Raw genomic sequence first — 25,630 nt, forward strand, 5'->3', positions numbered from 1 at the left:
TTTTGCCTTGTGTCAAAGACTGCAGGCCTTGTTAATTCCTTCTAGATTACAGGTTCCCAGTATGCAGATCATTGGCATTTTAACAGGTTTCGAAGCTGAAACTGCAAGATGAAAGCAAAGATGTTTGGTTTTACGGCCGGTTCTCTTGTTAAAATTTACTCGTTATAATCGGACTCTCTCTCTCTCTCTCTCTCTCTCTCTCTCTCTCTCTCTCTCTCTCTCTCTCTCTCTCTCTCTCTCATTTGTTCAGTTTACGAGACACAACTCATATGCCTTTTCAGTTTGGCCAATATGAGTAATATGATTAGAATGACATCCATCGAAGCCTTGCCTAAAATTGATCAAATCTTAAATGTTTTTACAACGGAAATTAACATGGTGTGTTTATTGGGTTTTATTATTCTTTTGAATAAGCTCAGCATATTTGTTTATACTCTGACGCTTGTATTTTTACATTTCTATCCTCCCTTTCCATCCTTATAACTATTAAGCTGGATAAATGTTTCCTTGTTATTTCGCTTCAGTTTTGCTACGAATTCTTCGTTCATTTCCAGTTCTCTTTCTAACTTAAAGCGCATAAAGTCATGAAGAGGCAAACTCTTTTGTGCATTCCCTTTGTTTACCTCTCTTTCTCGCAGGGCAAAATCGTTTCCTTTGTTTCCCTCCCGTTATTTATCTATCTTAGTTTATTTTCGCCTCCTCTCTCCGTTTCTCTTCTCCTCCCTCACTCAACATCTCCCTCTCTCATCAATCTTACTCTCCCTTTCATCTCCCTTGCCCCTTCCCTCTTTCTTTACTACTCCACCCTCCCTTTTCTATTCCCTCCATCTTGCCTGAGCTATGAGCGTGCGTCACTTGAAAGCTGGTCTGCTGATCTCTCTCCCGATTATCGGAGCCATCAGGAGGTTCCTCGGATGCGCCACTATGCAGTTCACTTACCTTCTCTTACTTACCTTACTTAATCCGGCTCTGTACGCTGTACAGCCTCTTTCTTTAACCTCCCCCCCTTCTCTCTCTCTCTCTCTCTCTCTCTCTCTCTCTCTCTCTCTCTCTCTCTCTCTTATATATGTCTCTCTCTCTATATATATATATATATATATATATATATATATATATGTATATATATATATATATATATATATATATATATATATATATATATATATATATATATATATATATTCTATTTATATATATTATATATATATATATATATATATATATATATATATATATATATATATATGTTTTCCCCAACCACTCTCTCGCTCTCTATTTCATATTTGTTTATTCCCAATCTCTCTCTCTCTCTCTCTCTCTCTCTCTCTCTCTCTCTCTCTCTCTCTTGCTTCGTTACACGTACTTTATATTTACCTCATTACACCCCTTTCTCTCTCCCACTCTTAACCTACCATTTCAGTAACCCCCCCCCCCCCACTCCTCCCCCCCCTCTCCTGGTTCTCCTCCTTCAGCACATAGTGCGTACGTACCCAATACGCTCGGCTTTGGCTTCCCCAGCTCCCTCCGTTTTGTGTTTTGCCTTCACTGCACATACTCATAAACCACCTCTCTCTCTCTCTCTCTCTCTCTCTCTCTCTCTCTCTCTCTCTCTCTCTCTCTGTTGGAAATTTGGGTGATCAATGTTCGATTCTTCCGACCCGGACAATGAGGGACTAGTGGCAGCGTTTCTTATAACCCAAAATGTGTCCTTTGTCTTCATTGCGAATTAGTACCTTGCTGTTAGTTTAATGTTGCTGGTTTCTGTCAGAAGGAAGAGAGAAAGATAAATGAAAGTACAAAATCGCTGTACGTGATTGTTCATTGCTCGGCCAAAAACGCTGTACGTGAGTGTTCATTGTTCGGCCAAAAACGCTGTACGTGAGTGTTCATAGCTCGGCCAAGATATATACGCTATCAAAACGTAAGGTCCTAGGAGTGAAACCTCATCAAAACCATCTGAACCTTTTAATTTTTCATCAACACTAATTTTATCCTACTAATACTTATTTACCTATTTTAACAACAATCAATGACAAATCCATGTTTTGATTGCTGAATCAAGGATAAATCACCTTTACAGTATAGGTGCTACAGAATTAGTGCTCCATACAGAGAAGGCTAATCCTCTTCATACACAATTCACCAATCACTCCTATATTTCGCACTATATATCTAACCCTTTTATAAACCTTCTCTCCCTGCCTCCTGGCGCCTCCAATTGTATACATAGGTCTTAATACAAGTTAATTGTTAGCCATTATTTCCACATGATCGAACCACCTCAAATAGGTTGATCCATTCTTTCACCTATGCTGATCTTATGTACCGCCACAATTCTCACCCTTTTAATCATCTCGCGCCACGCATACTACTCTAACAGTTAATCTCTACAGCTTCAACATTTTTTCTTTCATTTGAATTTAACTTTTAGGATTACACTCTCTTATAAGAATGGCGTTTGAACAGTGTCTTCATACATTCCCGCTTCGACTTTCTCTGATAATCTTTAACATACATTTTGCTACTTTTCTTGTTTTCTTCTGTTATGTGACTCCGTTCTTCTCATATTACCCCCATCCATTATATTTTCTCCCTGATTTCTTTATGAATCAACGACGTCTATTCTTCTACCATCCATTCTGACCTTCATTATTCCATCTTCCTAGTTTTCATTTACCCCCTTACAATAATATCCTTGCTCATAATTATACTCAACTTTCCCCTCTTAGAACCACTTTAAAACTCGTTTATCAACTTCTGTGGTTGTTCTTCACTAACCCCAGTTAACACAGTATCATCTGCAAACATTAGTCATTTCTTATCCATTCAAAACTCATTCTTATGCCACAGCCTGACACCTACATCTACTTTATTTTCCCCGACTTAAAATTTCGCTCAATCCAAAAAGATGTTGAACAGCTGTAAAGACTGCTATACCCTCATCTCAGCTCAACCTTCACGCCAAATCAAAGTAAATTGGTTCAAGGAATGATTGTTCCATCATACGAAAATAAAGATGAGAGAGGCAACTGTCGAAGTTATCAGACTTCATATTACTTAACGTACCAGGAAGGTATGTGGTTGATTTGTAATTGAGAAGGCAAGACGATTACAGAAGGATTTGTGAGGGCAACATTGTTGGTTTAAGCAGGTCAGAGTGTTCTACTATGAAGAATTTGTTATGAAATAAATATGTGAGAACTTTGAAGGTAAAAGGGAAAGCGAGATGTAGCACATATGAAGTTAAAAAGGTTATGATAGAGCTGACTGAGAGACAACGTGGAGCTTTTTTAGGGAGTGTATCCTGTTGAAAACAAGTTCTTTAGAGCCAATTGATAGTTGATGTTAATGCGATGGAGGCAAAGTGTGCCTTAGAATATGATTATAGGAAAATAACTGGTTTGATGTAAAGGTGAAGTGCATTATGTTTTCGAGGCAGTTTAATATCATGAAAGATGGGGGAGCTGATAAGAGATTGAAAGTGCTTGCAAGATGAGAAAATTAGTGTAAATGTGAGCAAGTGTTAAGCTCTGAGGGAAATGGAAGGTCAGAAAATAAAACAATGAGTGAGATATGGATAATGGAAAAATAGCTTTTGATTAATATATGTATTTGAGAATAAATGTTACCGATAATGGTAGAATGAGATAAGAGGTGAGTCATAAAATAGTTGAAACAAGGTAGTAGATGGGTTTAGGCAAAAGATCTAGAAGAGACTAGGAGGACCTTACGAGGTTAAGATGGAATGAATTAAGGGATTGTTTAGCTGACCCTCCTTTATGGATATAAGGTGTGAATGTTGAATACGGATGAAATTGTGTGTGTATGTGTGTGTGTAATAGTAGTAGTAGCAGTAGTAGTAGAGTGAGACTATTTAAATGAGGAAGAATGTGAAGGTATGTTGAAGAGGTTAAAATCTTAGTTTAGAAAAGAAGAGCGTCTTGAGGTAGTTTGAAAAGAAGAGAGAACGCTGGTTAGTGAAGAGTTAGAACTCAAGATGGTGAAGAAGACCTGGAATAAATGAGTCGAGAGTCTAAAAGTGACATAAAATGGAAGGAATCCAAGAAGTGATTGAATGCATGCAGGATAAAGGGGATGTAAAGTTCCTAATAAAGCAACTATATTTAGGATGTCTATTGTTGCTCAATTCTCAATTCAGATAAAAAATTATAAATATAACATTGACCATCATGTCGTTTACTTTTCTTAAGTACCCCTTATAAGAGAAAAAAACTTGAAATTGAATAAATGAGTGTTACATTGTGTGAGAATATTCTATTGGAATGAAAATATATTTTTTACCATTGAGGTAATTTGTTGAGCTCTACAGAAATTCTCTCTCTCTCTCTCTCTCTCTCTCTCTCTCTCTCTCTCTCTCTCTCTCTCTCTCTCTCTCTCTCTCTCTCTCTCTCTCTCTCTCTCTCTCTGAAAACCATGTTCATAAAGTGGCATCCTTTGATAGCTGAATGAAGTAATACATCTTAAGGAACTCGAAGTAATTATAGGGAAATCGATCATTGAACGAGCAGACCAAACCCCCTTTCGTTATGGATATCGAGTGTCTTCTTTTCCATGTTTCAATCTTGCAAGTGTTCGTACTCAACAGACCTAACTGGACTTCTACGGGTATAACTATGAATATTTTCTGTTATTTACTATATTATTAGCATAACCCTTTTATATTAAATTTACGTTATCTAATGTGTAAGTTATTCTCATGGCAAATTAATTTGATATGTTATTTGGGGCAAAAATTTGAATAGTTATTTATATCTATCTATCTTTCTACCTATCTATCTGTTTATATATATATATATATATATTTATATATATATATATATATATATATATGTATATGTATATGTATATATATATATATATATATATATATATACAGTATATATATTGTATAATCATCTCTTCCTACGCTTATTGACGCAAAGGGCCTGCCTCAGTTAGATTTCACCAGTCGTCTCTCTCTCTCTCTCTCTCTCTCTCTCTCTCTCTCTCTATCTCTCTCTCTCTCTCTCTCTCTCTCTATATATATATATATATATATATATATATATATATATTATACTATGATGGCTCCCAGGCCCGGGCACCAAAAATATATCATATACTATGGCTCGTGAATGGGAACCAAACATATAATATAATATATACTACGACTGGCAAGTTTATCAACCTCTCGAATTCCAAACTCCCTTGTTTGCTTTTACATTAAAACTGTTACACTTTAAAATTTTAATACACGAATTCTGAGACAGTTAACTAACTCTCAGACAGCAATATATAAAACACTGAATATCCAAAGATCTCTTAAGTACACTCAAAACTAAACTGGGTGATTATTACGAATAAACTTACAAAAACAGTGATGATTGGAATAATACTCAATTTACAAAAATAAATATATTCCATATAAATTACACTGAAAAGAATTTACATAATAACATAATGAATAACTCGAAATATTGAATCTGATCAAGAAGTAGATTAAGACAAAAATGTTACGATCTGAAAATTATTTAATGACTTGACTTTAAATTTTAAATCTGAATAATCCTTAGACTAAGAAAAAATAAATAACACTTACGAAAATTATACAATCACTTGTTTCACTTGAAAGTACAACATTTAAGTTTGACATTAATGAAAAATAGATAACCAGATCACAATACAATTACCTAACCTTCCTACAGGGCCGTTTACAAAAACTCTTTGGAGAGGACACACTATAGGTTCTGAACACTTTTAAGACAATACTCTGACCTGCGTGCATGACTGAGAGAGGGGAGATGGTGAACTTAAGGCTCGAAATCTCTATTTGTCTATCTAACTCTGGTGTTGCCTGTATTTATGAAACCTAGCTACTTCCAGAAACTTCCCAGAGATCCGGGAAGCGGGGGAGGGGGAGCAAAAAGCGTCAGAGTTACCAAGTATCCCTCTCTCGAACGTGTATGCACTCCACGCTAGACGGCTCTCTCAGTCAGCTAGCTCCGCCCACCCTTTGTCCCCGAAATAAGAAAAAAGATAACATCCTTTCACTAAGTTTTTCGCGAATATTCGAAAGCACATGGTACCTCCGTATTCTCTCACAAACATAACGCAATACCTCACAAAATATAAAAGAACATTACATAAGCCCTTGTTCCTATCATGTATGATCACATAACCTTCTCAAACAGATTACGTAAGACTTTGTAACAAAAATATGTGAAATAAAAAAGTTAATTCTTAAAAATAACGTAAATTTACATATACTGACTTGAATAAAGAATACAATGAAATTAACGATGAAAGTCTTACGTAATTTACATAATATACTTACGTCTACACGGGTGGAGCTCATTTTACGGGCTGGCTATTCATCTCTTCAATGCACAAATGAAATCTATATAAATAAATCATGAATAAACTATTGTATTTACTCTACACTAGACGAGATTCGTAAGAATATATATATATATATATATATATATATATATATATATATATATATATTTATATATATATATATATATATATATATATATATATATATATAAATTATTCAACATTATGTCATTTGTAAAAATTGTGGGTGAACCAGAAAAAAATCTCTGCAGCACTCATTTTTTAATTGCTGAATCATGAATTAACCCCATGTGCAATAACACTTCCACAATATTTATCACCATATTCCCGTACGCAAAAGGCTTATCGACAGGGCGTCAAACCTTACGCCATTAACTCATTTCTTCCACGCACTCCCAGGCCTTCTAGGTATCGAGGCCCTGTCTTTGCAATAGGACATTAATTCACATCTATCAGATCCTTTCTAAGTCTTCCTCGCCTCCTACCTCGTAAGACTTCTCTACATATGACTGAACTACTTCAAAATAATAGCTTTATTCCACTTCCTTGCTTATGCCCACATATTTCTCTCGGCCCTGTACCCAAGTTTATTTGAATGTTTTAGTATTTATATTTTTGGTTTCATATAGAGCTTGTTAACTTTCCTAGCTTCATGGAATAAGATTATGCTGATTACGGTGCATATGATTGAACGGAAGTTAGATAAATAAACAATTTCAATGAATTGATATACCGTTCACGTTGAAGTTCTTTCATTTCTGCAAATAATTGAAAGGTTTGGATACTTTTATGCTAAGTATGTATGTATTATATACATTATCTATATGTAAATTATGTACGTATAAATATATTTATACATGTATGTATACAAGTATATATGCAAATATATGTTATATATATGTATATATATACATATATATAAATATATATTTATATACGTATATATAGACACACACACACACACATATATATATATATATATATATACATAATAATAATAATAATAATAATAATAATAATAATAATAATAATAATATCTTAGTAGCTTCCAAGAATCAAATACAGCATCTCCAAAAAATCTGAGCTAAAGATAGTTTTCTGGTTAACATGTAAACAACATTCACGTTTCTCCATTTATTGTGTTGCATCGACACGTGTTTTGAGTCACTTTAATTTCTTTTTTCTTTTTTTTTTCCCGTGACTCTTCATCAGGGCTACAATAGTGAAGCAATAAAATTTTAATATAAAGGCTGTGGTTGTGAAAATTTAAAGACAAAAATATTTGGATATTTCAAAATTAGTTAACAAGATTTGATAAAGGAAAACTTTAAGTGTGTTTGAAATAAACACAGTTTGAGATCAATTTTGAAATACATAAATGCTTTTTCACAAAGGAATCTCAGAAAATCAACACAATATCGTGCTCAAGTATATATATACATAAATATAATATATATAATTATATATATATACACACACACACACATATATATATATATATATATATATATATATATATATATATATATATATAAACGTAAGTATGTTTGTGTGCGCTCGCGCGTGCGTGTGTGTGTACGCATTGGCTAATTCATTTCGCCGGCGAAATGCCAATGAGTAGTCTAGAGTTCACATCACGCTGTTTTGATCAATTCTACTAAAACATTTTACCACCCTTGTAAGCGAGGGTAGGGTTAGAGCTGCGACAAAATAGTTCAGTACTCAGGTTGTTGATTTCTTGGACCCTGTTTGATCCTACATAATCAAGTCCGCCTAGCTGTAAAGAGATACCAATACCTGCTGGGGTCAAGAAAATGTTGCTGTGCTTGCAACCTCATAGCTATGAACTTCCTAACAGAGGGCTCAAGTCTTCTTGTGGTACTCATGTAAAGATTGCTGAACCAGCGGGTTGCATGTACGAGCATATCTATCTAAATGTGTCACCGTCATTGTTGACGGGTCGTGTACACTAGTGTGTGTATATATGTATATATATATATATATATATATATATATATATACATATATATATATATATACATACACACATATATATATACATATATATATATATATATATATATATATATATCGGACAGCCTAGTATTGTTAAATTGCGAGGTTTAAAAAAAAATCAGGAAGAGAGTTTCTAGGAAGCAAGATAGTCGACCAAAACTTGCTTGCATCTAGGAAACCATTAATTGTTTATTTCTCTCATAGAGAAAATAATGTAAGAGGTGATGACTGGATTTTACAAGAACGCCTAAGATTTGGAGGGCTTCTCCAATCCATCCTAACTGAGTAGTGATAAAAAGCTCATAGACATGACACCCGAAGGAATCCTCTCACCAGAGTGAAAAGGGAATCTAGAGAAGAGGTGAGAGTGTCGTTATTGGTTAATAATATCCCGCATAAGGTCTATAGGATACTATAGGCCTTGGTCCTGCCTTCGATGGAATCTGGACGTATGGGAAAATAGACGCCCAAATATTGTGGAAATATTTTTAAATGGAAAAAAGGTTGAGTTCAAGTTTTTATGACTATGGTAGAGATAAAAATATTCATTCGGTGGATTTCAGGAAACTGGACCACTCAAAATTTTTGGTTGAAGTGAGGGGCTTAATTTCTTCTTTAAATTTTAATTCTTTTTAAACGGAATCAGATATGTTGCTTTCAAGTTGCTTGCAATATATATATATATATATATATATATATATATATATATATATAATATGCATATATATATATATATATATATATATATGTATGTGTGCAGTATCTTAACACGTGGTTAATTTTCCTAATGTACATATGTATATGTATATATATATATATATACTGTATATATATATATATATATATATATATGTGTGTGTGTGTGTGTGTGTGTGTGTGTGTGGGTGTGTTTGTATGAGTATATACATTGTATGTCTGTAAACATATTTACTGGCCTCATATCCTGTATACCAGCAAATATTTTTTCCTTATAAGCATTAAAGAAGATTGCCTAATCGACAGGGGATCTGACCCCTTTTTAAATCATGGTTGCATTTTCATTGCACAAAGATAACCGCACTTGCAAAGTAGACAGAATTGGGGGACATTTGTTTGAACTTCGTGAATTTCCCAAATACCTGGAGGAAGATATTATCTGATGATCCTCGCGTCGTCACCCTTTTACTTTTCCCAGGTAGGGCCACGCCCTTCGGGTGGCCGAAAACCATCCGGACCCGGTTCCTTCTCCCTTCCGTTTACCGAGTCAGAAATGTTCCCTTGTGAGGCCACACCTTCCTTAACCCCGTCGGTGAAGTGAGATTCAAAATCAAGTTTTTGGGGTCAGCTGTATAGAAGAGAGCCAAGAAAGATAAAACAGATGCATGAGAAAATAAGCGAGGAGCCCGAATGTATATACTGGATGTATGTACATATATACAGAAACTGCATTTACCAAATTTTCAGCAGTTGTTCCTGGTTTTGAAATCATAAGATTTAAAACTGTGATCTTAAAAATCACCTCAACATTTCTCCTTTGATTTCCCTGATGTTACGATTTTTTTATTAGGTCTGACAAATCTAGTTAGGACTTTCTTTCATTATTTTTTATAACTACCTCAAGAAATATATTTTCTTCTAATATAGAGTAGATCGACTCAATAGTTTTTGCACTAATGATCGGAAAGTACAGTAGGAAATACGAGTGTACCTGAAATATCAGTGTCGAAATATTTTATGTAGGTTGATTTTACAGAAATAATCATCACCGCAATTTTCCCCTTTCAGCCGACGCGTCTAGGACAAATCTTATGTAAGAAAAAGACCAAAAACATGAACCATGTTATACATGTACATACAAAGGAGACTTAGCATATGAATGTTGAACCTTCGTACAAACATTGTGCCGCCGCATGCAGTCTTTATCTTCCTAAATATTAAGACCCTTCTATTTCGGTAACTCATCCAACACATCTTAGGTCATCTCTTCATCCTAACAAAAATGGAATTTAATTTTACCAGTCTTCCTTTATCCATATTCTCTCATAGCAAAACTGTCTTAGTTTAGGCCTAATTTTATCCTTTCTTATACCAACGCTAACCTTGACATCTATTTGTCTTCTCTTGACCAGATGCAATAAAGAGTATATTCATAATGTCAGTTTAAAACGGAATTGGTTTCGGACAGCATTTCTCAGTTTTATTTTTTCAAGATTAAGTGGTCCTATAGATTTTCTCTTGTGATTTACATCCCTAATGAACTATTGAATTTTCCATTAGGTATGTACTCGGAATTTATCCGGAACTTTCCCCCTTTTTTTTCTTCTTCTAAAGTACCTTATTCCATCTCGTGTCCGTTGAGCCAAACAATTGCAACTCCTGAATATTTTTCAACCAGCATTAAACCTATCATTTTCCTATCCCATCAATATCTGTTTTTGTTTTCATGCTTACTGTCCTACACTCATGACTGCCAATTGATTTTATGACCCCATCTCGAAATTTTGCATTGTTCACTTTTGATCTTTTTACCTTTATGTATTTAACATATCCTATCATATCCTATTTTATATAATATACATATACAAATATATAGATATATAGATAGAGAGAGCAATAAAAGAATGGTTATGGTATCTAATTATAGACAGCCATCTTTCATGTCAGTACTTAGTAACATCATCGATGGTACGGTATGCACACTTGCAAAGTTAGAATGATCTCAGAGGACCTTGATCTCATGATATGCTTCATATCTTACCTGGTCTATATTTAGTGGGTCACGAGTAATGCGGAAGCGAATGTCGCACGTGTAATAGTATTCGCATGACCTTTTTATCGTCCTATATTTGTAGTGTTCTATACTTGTATTAGTATTAAGACAATAGTTTAGTGGACAACTTAACTGCCTTTTCTTTCCCTGTTTTTATTCGTTGTCAGCCATTATTGCTCTGGCAGTATATGATGATATGCACAGCAATTTAATCTTGATATATATATATATATATATATATATATATGTATATGCAGTATATATATATATATATACATATATATATTATCTATATATATTATATATATATATATATATATATATATATATATATATTTTATCCAAAGAATCACTTTTAGTACAATTATTGTTATGCGTGCGGAGAAAAACTGGGTAATCCTCTAAAATATTCTTACTAATTTAACAAATCTAAATAGGTTACTTCACCCTTAGTTAATTTTAGAAAATTAAAATAAACATTCCTTTAGCGATATATATATATATATATATATATATATATATATATATATATATATATATATTGTGTGTGCATGCGTGTATCCATCCATCATATGATAAAGAAATCTGTGTTTGCAAGACAACAAGACAAAAGAGATATTAATAAGCATTGGAAATGTATGGAGAACTTTTAGCCATCAAAGCATCAATATTTCGCTTTAACTTAAAGTAAAAAAGGTATAAGAAATCGACTTTTCAAATTGTAATAACCTTAGCCTTGTCTCCATTTTGATGACTTTAAATCAAGACATAGCATAGCAGCATTAGGTCTGTGTCTCTTGAGAACTTCAGCTCTGTGACATAAATATAAACTTAGGGTTGTGGTGGCCTATTGGAAACGTCCCTGACTGGCATTCTACCAAATTCTGGTTTGAGCCCTGTTCAAGCTCGATAGTTTCTTGTAGTGTCTGCAACCTCACCATCCTTTTGAGCAAAGGCTGATGGATTTGGGAAAGCCTATAGATCTACCTGTTGAGTCATCAAATTCATTACCTGGCCCTCCCTGGTCCTAGCTTTGGTGGAGCGAGAGCTGGGCGCTGATCATATGTCAGTCTCCAGGGCATTGTCCTGCTAGATCATTGTCGCTGTTCCTTGCCGCTGCCATTCATGAGCGGTCTTTAAACCTTTAAAAGGTAGACTTTTGATTGAGTGACTCCACCTCCCTTCCTTCCTTCCTTCCCAGAGAATCTCTAATACCATTTCAGCTGCTCTAAGCGAGTGGCATTGGTTAAAGGAGGCCGACGTCATTCCCCCACCGAACATCAAAAGCCTCTTCCCGTAATGCTAATGTTTATACATATTAACATGGTTGATTCCCGCCCATGATATTACGCCATTTATTACCGCCTCGATCGTAAGATTAGCTGACCCTCACCTTTGATAAAAAAAGAAAGTGGATATAAAAAAAGTTTAACTGGCAGGCTAGGGGAACAGGAGTCCCTTGAATTACCTATAGCTGCTACTTTTTTTTCTTTGCCAGAGAGAGAGAGAGAGAGAGAGAGAGAGAGAGAGAGAGAGAGAGAGAGAGAGAGAGAGAGAGAGAGTGAGTTTTAAATCTATCCTTTGGTGACAGGCGTTACAATGCCACCTTGGAAGACATAGAAATGGGTGTCTTCCGACTTCTCATTGAGCATTCTATTTATATATATTTATTTTTGTATGGTAAGGGGGTTGTTTCTAACCTTATACACAAAATACTAGTAAAAACAAGAATGGGGAAAAATAAATCTTTTCTTTTGTTCATGATATCCAAACCAGAACATCAAAGGGAACATGGTTTGCCCATTAATATTATCATTATTATATTGCAAACCTAATATTATTGTTTTGTCTTGCGTGAGTACAGTAGTGTATTGGATTAATTGTTTAACGAAATGGTTATTATGTATGAAGTGTCTCTGTTTTGAACTAGGGCATGAATTACTTGCCCGTCTACATTATAGGATTGCAGGAATATCAATTAAAACTAAAATAGGGAATATATGAATTGGTTTTTCAGCTCAACAATTCCATCAGAAATAACGTATATAAGAATATAATAGGTGAAAGCACTGGAAACCAAACTCACTGTTATGCATCGTAAAATATGAGAATAGGAACCTCCTTTCCTTTATCTGAGAAACTGCTTGGAATGGGGATTAACGTATCCAAGTAAGAAAGCTAAAATACCACAGGATAAGAATAATTTTACTGAATAATTTTTTTTTAAATAAACTAAATCATTTTCGAAAGAAATCTCCTCTATATGATAAACAGCAAGTTTCTGGCTAAATATATATATATATATATATATATATATATATATATATATATATATATATATATATATATATATAATTCTTTTCGGTCACGGAGTTCTGGCCGTCCTTCGGGTAGGGGAAAAGTGAGTAATCATACCCTGGTATGAGGCGGGTACGTGTGCATGCATATCTGCCTAAATATTTCGCCGTCATTTTTGAAGGGTCGCGTACATCAATAATTAATACAAAATCAGAGTTCTGGAAAGGGTATGCGTTATCTAGATGCATGAGGAACAAATCCTTCAGGAAACAGGATCATTTACGTGGTAATTCTAATTTTGACAGAAAAGGCCCATTTCGTAAGTATCTTTAATGTCAAAGAAAATGGTGAGAATATCATCATGGACACCATATTAACAACCAGTCTTATGACTACATTTCAAATGCATTTCATGTGACAAAGGGAAGAGGGATATTTAAAAGCTAGATGAATCTCGTTTATTATATAAATACATTTCAAAAAGTATCTAAATAGCAAACTGGATTCGGATAAACAAGAAAAAAGCAATGTATTTGTATTTAACAAGATATTACATGCAAATAAATTATAAAGAAAAAGGCCCATCAACATTACATGGCTATGACACTTGTTTTAATTTTCAGTATTCACTTATATTTCACTATCAACAAACGGATATGATGCATTACAGTAAAAGTACAGTTGGACACAGGTTTTTCTGGCACACTACGCTCTGAGGAAATGCATCCTGCTCGCCGAGTTCCTGCGCGTAGCCCCGCCCACCACCTCTCTCAATATCTCCCTACAGAATCTGTTTGGTTACTCGCCGCACAGTAAGGGTGTGACAGGGTGCACTTCTTCAGAGCTATATGTGCCAAGAGATCCTGTGTCCAATTGCACTTTTAAAACTATTATATATAATCGTTTTTATGCAATAACATTGTTTTTTGTGCCTAATACCCATACTGATCAAACGAGAAAAAATGCGGAATATATATGCGATAATTGCAAAGGAAGTTATATTTTTATGATTTGAAAGTTAAAAGGAAATCAGAAGCAGTGGGCGAATTCCAAAGACCAGCTGTGGCAAGAAGTATCGGTCACTGAGCCTAACAATCATATAGAAATTGTCAACGTTCTAGATCACATTGCATTACACATTGATCTGTATTTGGATTTTGATATCATCAGTTGTCCTTAAGCGCACTGCGCTTGCTATTCATTCATCAGCCAAGTCTGTTGATCCCAAACTGTTGAATGTTCTTTAACACCAAAGACCCGCTTCACACGAGCTGATTGAATCCGTGATGTTTAGAAATCAATGCAGATCATTGAGACCCTTCACATGTTGTCCGTGCGAAAGAATATTGTGACGGTAGTGATTTGCTGACCGCATGCACTGCTACTCCGTGCTGTGCTATGCGGTTTATTATATTTAAAGAAGTCTATTTGACATGGGGAAATATTTCGCACAGAATCATTCTGCTCGTGTGAAGTGGGCCTAAAAGTGGTTGTGAACACAACTAACTATTTCTCTTCTTTGCTGATTTGTTGCCCTTCTGTTGTCTCTGTTATGTTTAATCCCTTATGGTAAACGTATACTTGACTATTTTTTTCACCATCGCTATCTATTTAAGTCTGTCAGATGTTTGTAGCAAACTCTGGTGTCTTAGAACACCGTTATCGATGCAAGTCGTAGAAGTCTTCTCAGACTAGTCAAGGAACACCACCCCTCCTCCCCTCGGAGGAGGGGTAAGCAAGGTACCTGTGATCGGAAGGCTCTGTCATATTACCTGTCTCTGACCGTCTATCTACTAGGTGTTGCAAAGCCTTGACTGTCTGTGTGTTGTATTGTTCTCTATCTGTCGCATAAACAACAATTATTTATCTTTCTACCAATCAGCCTGCCAATCATAGTGTCTTCCTCTTTACTGTAAAGCTAATCTTGACATTCTTGGATTTCGTTTTCTTTCTCCTTCATCTCAGAATAGATTTTAGCTTGTGCTTTTGTTGAACTTTGAGGAATTTATTCTCTCTCTCTCTCTCTCTCTCTCTCTCTCTCTCTCTCTCTCTCTCTCTCTCTCTCTCTCTCTCTCTCTCTCTCTTAGCCTGAGAGTAATCACTATTCAGTTTTTATGTCCCACCCTATTCAAAATTTGGTAGACCAATTTTTTTTATTTTGAAATGTGTATTAGTTATTGGTAATTGCTATTATGGACAGAAGAGAAAGAGTGTGGTGGCCATGAAGTCATTTCCATAGGCCAAGACTCTCATCGGAATTAGCGCAAGCAAGACGAAAGTTGATGATTAATGCATATGCATACAATTGCTCCCTCATTCGGTCACACACACACTGTACATACAAACATACATTCACACAATCAGACATACAGTACATATATATAATTATACATACATACATATATATATATATATATATATATATATATATATATATATATATATATATATATATATATATATATATACAAGATGTATGTAAATTATATAATGTGTTAGAAATATATTAAACAACCTAAAGTCAATTTTTTTTTTACCTGAATTGTGAATAAGAAAAAAATAGAGCTTGAGCTGAAATGAACTTTGTTACATTATGCACTAAACGTTGTGGATATTATTCCTTTACAATTTCAAAAGTCATATTTTCGGTGAGATAGGAATCAACGGTTCTTTAAACAATATGCCATTTTCTTCTGCTTTTCATTTATTTTTCCTCATAGAAGACACTTCATTTAATTTTCCCCATGGAAGATGTTTCATTTATTTTTCCTCATAGAAGAAACTTTCTTTATTTTTCCTCATCAGGAGACACGTCATATATTTTTCCTCGTAGAAGAGACTTCATTTATTTTTCCTCGTAGAGGACATTTCATTTGTTTTTCTTCATAGAAGACACTTCATTTATTTTCCTGGTAGAAGACTTCATTTAATTTGCCTCATAGAAGTCACTACATTTATTTTTCCTCATAAAAGACACTTCATTTGTTTTTCCTCACAGAAGACTCCACCTTCAGCTCCTTTTAATAACGAAATAAACATCTCTTCGAATAAGGAGAACATTAATGATTTTCAGCTGCTTTTCCTGTCACTAATTGCGCTTCATCCGGCCATGACAGACGGTGTTCTTTCTTCCACCTTTTTTTTTATGAATCTCCTCCTCCATCTGTCTACCTTCTCTCGCGTTCTTTAAGAAGGAAAGAACCTGTACACCTTGCATAATTAAGCAGAATGCTTCTGCCCTTGTTAATTGTGATTGGCTTTATCTCTCACTTTACCGTGGAATATCGTGTTTCTCATCGCAAGATTTTACTGGGTAAACACTTGTAAGAATTTAATGTTTTAATTGAATTGCTAAATGTTTCTCAACTTCTTCCTGGGATTATAAGTAATATCTTGTACTTTATGTATGTAAATATAGATATATATATATATATATATATATATATATATATATATATATATGTATATGTGTGTGTGTGTGTGTGTGTGTGTGTGTGTTTGGGTTTGCGTGTATATGTGTTATGTATATCTATACATGTATTGTAACTACATTTCGCTCATTTATGTCTTACACACACGCACACACACATATGTACGCATACATATGTTATAATATTTGTGCTTATGTACCATATCATTGTTATTATTGTTACTAGGTAAGCTACAACCTTAGTTGGGAGAGCAGGATACAAAAACCCTAGAGGCTCCAACATGGAAAATAGTCCAGTGAGGAAAGGAAATAGAGAAATGAAATAAGATCAATAGCAACGTCAAAATATATCTGTCACATATAAACATTCGCTGCAAGTTAGATCTTTTGAAATTTCACCTATTTTACTACCTGATTAGGAAAATCATTCCACAGTCTGCTCACAGCTGGAATGAAACCTCTAAAATACTATGTAGTATTGAGCCTTATCATGGAGAAGGCAAGGCTGTTAGAAGTAACTGCCTACTTCGTAATATGTACAGTCTGGGAAGATTTGAATACAAAGGATAGCATCAATTATAAAAAAAAAAATTATGCAACATGCATAAAGAAGTAACTGATCGATGGTGCTAGGGATGGAAATGAAGACCAGGAAAAAGAAATTTAATAGACCGCAAGTTTTTTGTCCAATGAATTAAGATGAGAGTCGGAATATTATCAGAATAAAATTAATGCTAGATGGAGAAAGCTGGCCAGAAATATCAACCCCACATAGAAGTGGGAAAATATGCAGACAAAGAAGAAGTCAGAAGCTGTTGACCAGAGAGGAGAACCATACTCGAAACAAGGCTGAATGAAGGAATAAAAAAATTTCTTCAAAATGAATTGATCACCAAAAATCTTCAAATATTTACTCAAAAGGTGATTTTTTTTTATTTTTTGTGCAATTGAAGACGAAACTGACCGAATGTGTTTTTCAAAAGTAAACTTGCAATTAAGTATCGCACCTAAAATTTTTAGAAGTTTTATGTAATATAATAAACATTATCAATGCAGAGATATGAATGTTAAGGGTCCACTGTGCTGTACATACTTACCATCATACATTCAGGAGATGTAATTGCGGCAAAGTGAGTAGCATTATCTAAGCCAAACCACATGCCATGAGTAAATAGTATAAAAACTAAAGGAAAAATAAAACACTGCTCTGAGAAACACCAGTCATCACATTCCTATACGGACTATGGTACCCATCAACAACTACTCATTGCAATCTATTACTTAAAACTCATTAGCGTTGCTAAGAAAAGACCCACCTACTCCCAAATGAATGGGTTTGAAAACAAGAGCCATATGATTATCACGGCCAAAGAGACCTCTAAAATCAAGGTCAGTCATACAAACCTTTTGACAATGGTGGTCAAGGGATTTCTGTACAACATTGAAAATTTTAAGATGGGCATCATGTGCATATATATGCATTCACGTATATTTGTTTTTTGATGTATATATGTGTCCTACGCTCCCACACACTATTGTATACACACACACATATATATATATATATATATATATATATATATATATATATATATATATATACATATATATATATATATATATATATATATATATATATATACAGTATATATACCAGTTTAGGCTTCGTGACCTGTCAAAAGTGACGGCTAAATATTTAGATGCTGTACAGTAGTTATAGACGTACACACACAGATTCAACCCTTCTCACCCCCTCCTCCTTTCCTACCTACAGTACTACACGACAGTTTCAGCACTTTGTAGGAGATTATGGTTTTGAGTGTACATCTCGAGTACCCCCTCCCACATTGGTATGACTACCTCTCTCCCCTCCCTGAGGGACGGGGAGAGGCCGATTACTTATACGCCTGGTAATGCCACTGAGCGTGACCGAAAAGAAATATATATATATTTATATATGTATATATATATACATATATGTATTATATATATATATATATATATATATATATATATATATATATATATATATATTCAGAGGAGATAAAAACATACTTTGTAGGAATGGGACTTAATTCCTTCCCTCTCTCGCACACTGTGGATTTCTTAACCAATAATCACATTCAAATGAAGCAACAGTTATGATGCCAACTCACCTGAACAAAAAGTGTAAGAATAGACATCATATCATCCGAGTCAGAGAGAAGATAGAGCGTTGTTTCTTTCCATCTATTGTTGAGCTGTTTTAATTATCATCCATCTTATATTTATCCTTTACTTTCAAACGCTGGTTCTATTGAATAGTAATAACATCAGGATGCAAAAGTCCCGTCTTCCTGCTCACCAAGGGAAATCGAAAAGCCTAATCTGTCGCCATGATGCAGATGAAATGAAATGAACGACACCAGCGATGAACATAAAGAGCAGGAAACACAAGAGGGCAAATCACGCCTCTGTGCAAAGTTATCATGTGCAAAGGTCGAGACATCATCAAAGGATGCCGACAAAGCCAAAAAGCCAATAAAAAATCAAAAGGAAAAAAAGACGAAAGGAAGGGGGAAAAAATGTTGATAATCATCTCGGGAGACACACGGAGCGACTAATTGCTTTGGCGAATGGCCCAAACGTACAACACGAGAGAGAGAGAGAGAGAGAGAGAGAGAGAGAGAGAGAGAGAGAGAGAGAGAGAGAGGAGAGAGAATTATTATCGTTACTGTTATTATCAACAATAGTAAAAGTCGTTAAAGCAAGTTCTAGAGTATAATTTATGGGAGTTTTATTTCTCTTTGCCTCAGTAAATATTATTTCTGAGGTATATATCACCAAAATATACGCTTCTACCTTGCTAGCTTCTCGTAGAGGTATTGTTGTTGAAAACACTTGGTAGTCTGTTGCACGTGAACTTGGCATCCGTTCTGTTCATCAAAGTTTGTTGGCCTAGCGTAGCCGCAAGTTCATATTGCTATTAACTTTTCTCAGCTGCAGTTTCAGTTTTATTTTTCAGTATCATTTCATGTTTTGTAATTATTTATTTCTCTCTCTCTCTCTCTCTCTCTCTCTCTCTCTCTCTCTCTCTCTCTCTCTCTCTCTCTCTTTCTTTATATATAATATATATTTATACATATATATATATATATATATATATATATATATATATATATATATGTGTGTGTGTGTGTGTGTGTTTGTTTGTTTTGTTTTGTTTTAGGATATTTTCATATCGAAATAGATTTGAAATAGTATCGAAAATTTAATGCTGTATCTATTATATTACTAGTGACTTTGAAAACTTGGTTTCGATGCCTGCCTTCCCAGCTTATTATTTTTTGGGCTTATAAAACCCACTATTTAATCTCTATCCAGTTTTTAATTAAAATGAGTTGAAGAACAATTATTGAATACGAAAATTATACCCATGAAATATCGGAATTAATGATTCACCGTTGAGGACCTTTTTGGTGATGCAACGCCAGTTCATCTTTTTTTTTTTTTCTGAGTAAATAATTCAAAAATTAAAAATGGTCTTCATTTCAAAAGGAAAAGTTTGAAAATTATAATGATCCAGTTTGCTATTTTTTGGTTGATTCCAAACGTATTGTGTTTATGTAGTACATAGATAATTATAAGATCGATTTGGAAATTTCCATTTATTGAGAAATGAGGAAACATATTCGAAATAATAAGAGATGCAAAGCCTCATTACATTCGCTTTCGTTACGTGGTAATAATGGCACGAGTAACAGTGAGCCATTATGCAAATTAGGGTAGTTGATTTAGTTGTAGATTTTCGTTATCCTCAAAATAGATAGAAAAAATTTTCCCGTTATATTACCTATATTAAAAATTAAAAACTAATCCATCAAAATGTCCATTAATTTTGAAAACTATGCTGCGTAGAAACCCACAATGTGGAAATATTACTGAGAGTATTATACCTGTAATATTGACAACACAGGTCAAGTTATATAGGGGGGACACTGATGTCAGTAGATCTTGTATTTTATATCTAGATGGTCAAGGAGTGCAGGTTTAAAGGTTAGGTGACCAGATATGGAACAAGCAGAAAATGACAGTTCGTTACAAATATTAAGAGGAGGGCGGTAAAGAAAGTAAGAGAATAAGTGGTCTCCAATATATATAAAGATCCATATAGGACAATATTTCGATAAAGAACCATAGAAACACGTAAAAATAAATTAGAATGTAAAACGCCGTTTATATTTTTTATGATAGAAGAGAAATATATATATATATATATATATATATAAAAATATATATATATATATATATATATATATATATATTTGTGTGTGTGTGTGTATCTTGAAATCTAAGGAAATAATACTCAAAGTTTAATTTCACTAAATAGGATGATACCAATGAATCTGGCTTTCCTCTATAAGGTCTGTACAGACCAATAACAAAATTATATAACATCATCCATAGTAAAATTATGATGATCGAAGTTAATTGTGGAAATTTAATGCGTTCGTGTATAAAGAAGTACCATGCTCTATTCGAGATATCAGTTCTTTAGTTATTTTTCAGGAGGTTTATTTTGCGGAAAAAAAAGTTGAATGTTGTTGTGTAAACAAGCTTATAGTACTAAAAAGGACACGGTCGGTGGAAATTACTTTTCTCTGTTAGTGCTTTTTAAATCCCAGCAATTATTCAAGATCTTTGTAGGTGTGCGTAAATGGAACTCAAATTACTTCAAACTTCATGCTAAAAGAATCGTTAAAATAATCTCTTTCATATTAAATTGAGTAAATACATTACGAGAATGATAGAATTTCTTCTAATGTCTTTCTTTATGCCATAACTCACAGGTTAATGGTGTCTAAAAACGACCTATTTCTTTCAGTTAGTTGCAAGGTTATATTTAGTAAGATAAAGAAACTATACGTTATTTCTGTCTCGTATAGCTCATTAATTCGGTAGTTGAATACACTGGTATTATCCTCAACTGATGCAAGCTCAATTGATATGATCTTAGGACTAAGGAATTTCTAACGTTAGCATCTAAATACAGAATTTTCCATTGTAATCCATTAGTTATCAGGTAATTTTCTTATTACTAATGGTATGGCACTTTACTTTGCTGCCTTAATTTCACGTTAATAAAGCATTTGTACAAAACTGTTTGATCTTGCGAAGTTACTTTAACCAAATCGAATATGAAATCTTAGTACAAACTCGTGCTTAAAATTATCTGTCGTTGAAAATATTCAATAAAAAAAAATGGACGGTGGAATACGGCAATCATTATCCTTAGAGTTCATAGAACCTATCCAGGTCTTCTTCCATACTTTCTAAATTCCTATGTCAACCCTTTGTAAAGTTTTCCTTGACAAGAATTGAAAGAAAATGGTGACCACCACCTGAATGGAAGACTCACGATAACAGATAAGTCTCATTTTACTTAAATTTTGTCCATATAACACACATTTCGCTTTGACAAATCTACCTCTAAGTCTAAATTATAATTTCTCTCGAAACTTAGGAAATTAAATTCCTTCGTACTGGGTTAGCAAGAATTGTATTATTTATATAGCTAAATCTGTTTATACGAATGGTAAATTATAATATGACTTCCCCTGTTAATCTCCTTTTTGTACTCGGTTCAATCCAGTGAAATTGGATTTCATGAGTATGGTTATCGGTATCCCTTTTTTGGACTTTTTTTTTTTCTTTTACTACCCTTAGAGACTTGGCTGTCTCTTTTCTACTGGTAGTGTTTTGTCAATATCCCAGAATGATGGACGAGAAAGTACAACCTCCCGTCAGTCAACATAACTCTTGAGTGCCCAGCAAAATGATTGTTTCTTTGCCGCTTCTGCCAAGTGCTGGGATAATTTCCGCAAATGTGGTTTTCCTGATTCCTGTAATGTTTCTTTTTTTTCTGAGGGCGTCTATCGCTTCTTTTTGTGTGAGGTCTCTCGTCTTTTCTCTGGTTTGAGCTGGAGAACGGTTTTCAAATGTAGTCTTTCGATTTTAATTTTCAAACATCATCTTTTCTTGTTAAGAATTGATGTTTAGGGTTAATCTACTTAATTTTGGATTGACTTTGATTGTAATTTTGGATTGACTGATTTTTGCGGCGTCCTCATATTTTTCCTTTTTTGTATGGTGTGATTCTCTCTCTCTCTCTCTCTCTCTCTCTCTCTCTCTCTCTCTCTCTCTCTCTCTCTCTCTCTCTCTCTCTCTCTCTCTCTCTCTCTCTCTCTCTCTCTCCAAATTTTATCCCTATTTAGTATTTTTTTTCTAATCCACATTAATGTCAGGTTCGGTAGCATTCCAAAATATTTGTATTCAAGCCATTCTGTCAATTGAATATAAAAGATTGCTGTTAGATTACAAAATAAGCTGAAAAGAATATTTTTTACGGAGCATCAACGTGGAAATTGAGTATATAATCACAACCCACTAGTAGTTGTGAGAAATTATTAGTAGTCACAAAATAATTTTTTCATAATTTGACACCTATTTGGGCCATTAGTCGAAGCTTTTCTCAATGGAAGTTGTTTTGTGTTGCAATTCATTTTGAAAATATTTGAAATATCTTATCATTATGTTAATATGTTTCATCTCAACTTGGAAACAGTGAAGATGGTGTATAATTTTATGTTATCAAAAATGGTAAATGGACACTGCACGAGCTTGAGGAATAAAATCCAAGAAACAAAGATCTGAAAGTTGACGAAGATAAGATTTAATGGAAACTTGTCTTTCATCAGAATTTCCCGAGTCTCTCATTCTAGGACAGGAAGTTCGATTTGGCCTGAGGCGTCATTGACCTAAACCTTCTACTCCAATTTACTTCTACCGCCAACCTCTCACGCCCCCACCCTGTTCCGACCTTTCCTCCGGAAGTACCTTATGATCGCTGCCTTTATCAGCTCTTCCCCTTCACCCAAGGCCCCTGAACTCTTCCCCTGTACCGCTCCTGCCTATAGCCCCCAGAGTATTTCCAGACCCCTCGGGTCGCTATCGCAACGCCAATCACCGCTTACCACCTGTTTTCGGCAACCAATCACCTATCAGCAGGATGATTTGGAAGGACTAGCGGCTTCCGCAAGAACATTGGAGAGTTAACGTTTGGTCTATCAGAACCCTCTTCTTCCTTTCCTCTTCCTCGTTCGAAAATCTTTAGCGTTCAATGGGGTTTCTCTTTTATGGGTTTCAAAACCAACGTTGTATTTTATTGTTTAGCATAAATCTCACTAAAGATTTTATTAAGATAAGACGATGTTAATGTCTCAGGGGATCGAGTTTTAAAATGATGTTTTACCAGCGACAAAAGGACTTTATTTTATTATCATCAAAAGCGATTAATAACGACAATTTATCAAGGCTGGGCAGGCTTATCAAAGAGATATCATTATCTAGATCCTAGGAGATTCGAAAATATAGTGATTAAATATAGAAAAAGGAAGTAACGACCTCTATTTCTTCACTTGTTTTGATACTTCATATGAAATGGTGTGTTATGTTTACATTTCGCAATCATTTGATTCATGCAGTGAATATTTAATTAAAATCAACAGATCCAGTCATCATGTAGTCAAGCAACATTTTTAATTATATTTTATTGTATTTTATTTACGATGAAGCACCTGTCCTTCCAATGTTTTTTGTATGGTAGTGTGAAGAGGACACCAGTTCCTTGATGTTTTTACCAGCCCTAATTTCTCATCGGGCCAATGAAGTGTCCAGTTTTCAAGGGACTATTCTTCCTCATTTATTTTATTCTTCTGATGGTTGTTATTTCATATTCGTCTTACTTCGAACGAAGACTTTGTGAAGTTTCTCTCTCTCTCTCTCTCTCTCTCTCTCTCTCTCTCTCTCTCTCTCTCTCTCTCTCTCTCTCTCTCTGTTATTCGGTGTGTCGAGAATGTGACTGATCCTTTCAAGTTCATTAATTTTTTGGAGTTTACCAGTAAATTATTAGTTTTGTCTTCAGTTCATACTCGCTTACGAACAAACAATTCCCATGTCTCTTTTGGTATAGCCTTCTATTCATTGTGTATGCAGTGATATTAATACCTCAGTCTAAGGTCTTAGAATAGCATTTTCAATTCTTAATGTCTGTATTTATGTTTTCAGAATGCACCATTGATTTTCTTAAATGCTGTTATTCCATTATTCTAGATAATAATGGTGTTTTTTTCTTTTTCTTTTTTTTTGAGCCATAGAGCATAAGTGAAAAGAGGTTTCTCTCATGCAAAATCATTTATCCCTTTTTAAATTACTGTGTTATTTTTCTCCGTTCTCACATGTCACATTTTTCCTTTCCTTTTTCACAAAGTTGTACATTATATTTGGTACTACAGATTTATGCATATGATCTATCCTCTTCTATGTTAGTATAAGGGCCAATTGATTCAATATTATTTGGGCATATGTAAAAAAAAATTTATGTGGGCTAACTTTTTTATATTTGTATGCTCCAAAGGATATATGATTAATGCCGCATACAAGTGTTAAATGCTCAATATTCTATACAATTTAAACTTTTTAACTCATATTTCTGTTTGAATGCCAAATGAAAAAATATCACTGACATATAAGTGTCAAAAGTTCAACGTTGAACATGCTTGATCGCTTCACAACTTAATTTAATTATTTTTTCCTTTTTGGGATTATTGAATTTAGAAACACTGCATACATGATTTTTACCCATCACAAATAATGACTGCATGAAGTTATCTTCAAATGGTATCGATTAACAGTAAGTTACCGCCTGTTATCATCCACCCATTTTATTTCTAGCTAAC

At 34.2% G+C, this 25,630-nt stretch overlaps 1 protein-coding gene across 2 annotated transcripts in view; it reads left to right on the plus strand.

The window, feature by feature from the left end:
• The window catches only part of LOC137649428 (GATA-binding factor C-like), a 133,161-nt gene that overhangs the window by 105,201 nt on the left and 2,330 nt on the right, over positions 1 to 25,630 (plus strand). The window lies entirely within an intron of this gene.

Source organism: Palaemon carinicauda, chromosome 1 (genome assembly GCF_036898095.1).
Source record: "Palaemon carinicauda isolate YSFRI2023 chromosome 1, ASM3689809v2, whole genome shotgun sequence".
NCBI lineage: Eukaryota > Metazoa > Arthropoda > Malacostraca > Decapoda > Palaemonidae > Palaemon > Palaemon carinicauda.